This window comes from Sapajus apella, unplaced genomic scaffold, assembly GCF_009761245.1.
Source record: "Sapajus apella isolate SASKATOON/1434 unplaced genomic scaffold, GSC_monkey_1.0 scaffold85, whole genome shotgun sequence".
NCBI classification, from domain to species: Eukaryota; Metazoa; Chordata; class Mammalia; order Primates; family Cebidae; genus Sapajus; species Sapajus apella.
This window is the reverse complement of record NW_022437025.1, coordinates 1369077-1370289: the sequence shown is the minus strand read 5'-3', so window position 1 is coordinate 1370289 and position 1213 is coordinate 1369077. Positions and strand designations below refer to the sequence as shown.

Here is a 1213-nt window from a genome sequence, read left to right as displayed (position 1 = left end):
GCCAAAACACTCAGAGAGTTACCATCACTGCCAAAACACTCACAGAGTTACCATCACTGCCAAAACACTCAGAGAGTTACCAACACTGCCAAAACACTCACAGAGAGTTACCATCACTGCCAAAACACAGAGTTACCATCATTGCCAAAACACTCAGAGTTACCATCACTGCCAAAACACTCACAGAGAGTTCCAACTTCTTTGTCTGGGGAAGGAGCAAAGGACTAATTCACATAAACACTATTCTGAGGCCACAGGTTTAAGAAACTTGTTGATGAAGTCCATGAGTCAGTCCTTGGATGGTTTGTGTTCGCTGTACTGCCCACTTCTTCATTTTCCTAATGGGAGTATCTCCCACAGCCTTCAGCAAAATGTTAATTTTTTTCTTGGTGCCGCCAGCAGTTTCCTCTGTTCCCAGGGAAACTGTAGCGGAAGAAGGGGGCTCCGGGGTGGCTGTTTCTGGGGAGACCTCCGTAAGTCCTTCACCTCCAGCAGCACTTGAGCTGCAATGCAGACTCCAGCTTCTCCGCCATCTTGCTCAGAGAGACGCGAGACACTATTTTTAAATAATAGGAGAAAATGCAGCTATGGTGTAAGGTCCTGTGGTGCCAGGGAGTGGGGCACTCGGCCACCTGGAGTCACTGGGTGGAGAGTCCTAGCCTTGTTGGTCAGGCCTGCGCTCCTGGGTCGGGGCTGGAGGTCTGCTGAAGCTCACTCGACCCTGTCCGGCTGTCTGAGGCTGGCTCCCACCCAGAGGAGACCAGGAGGAAGGCCGGGGAGGTGTGAGAGCACTTGGGAGTCCCTGCCATAGTCCAGGGTGGGCAGAGTTGGCAGCAGCAGGTGCTGCTGATCCAGGGTGAGGGCAGGGTGGGTCCACAATCCTGAGCAGCCCACTTTACTGGCCAGTGCGCAAGAGGATGCCATCACCAACCCTTGCCCTTCCAGCCTCCCCTACCCACCCAGACCTCCACCCTGGTGGTGGCCTCCTTCTGGCCCTTCTCTACCCACTGCAGGGCAGGCTCTCATCTCCTGTCATTCCACCCTGCCACCTGGAAAAGGGATGGCTCCCTGCCCACCCTCACTGGCAGCCATCCCTTTTCCAGGTGGCAGGGTGGGCAGGTGGGGATGTGGTGGGTGGGGGTGTGGCAGGTGGGGGTGGGTAGGCATGGGTTTGGCAGGTGGGGGTGTGGTGGGTGGGGGTGGGCAGGTGGGG

General features: G+C 56.1%; 1 pseudogene; it reads right to left on the bottom strand.

The window, feature by feature from the left end:
- Positions 1-165: 165 nt before the first annotated feature.
- Positions 166-533, bottom strand: LOC116533919 (annotated as a pseudogene).
- Positions 534-1213: the final 680 nt, after the last annotated feature.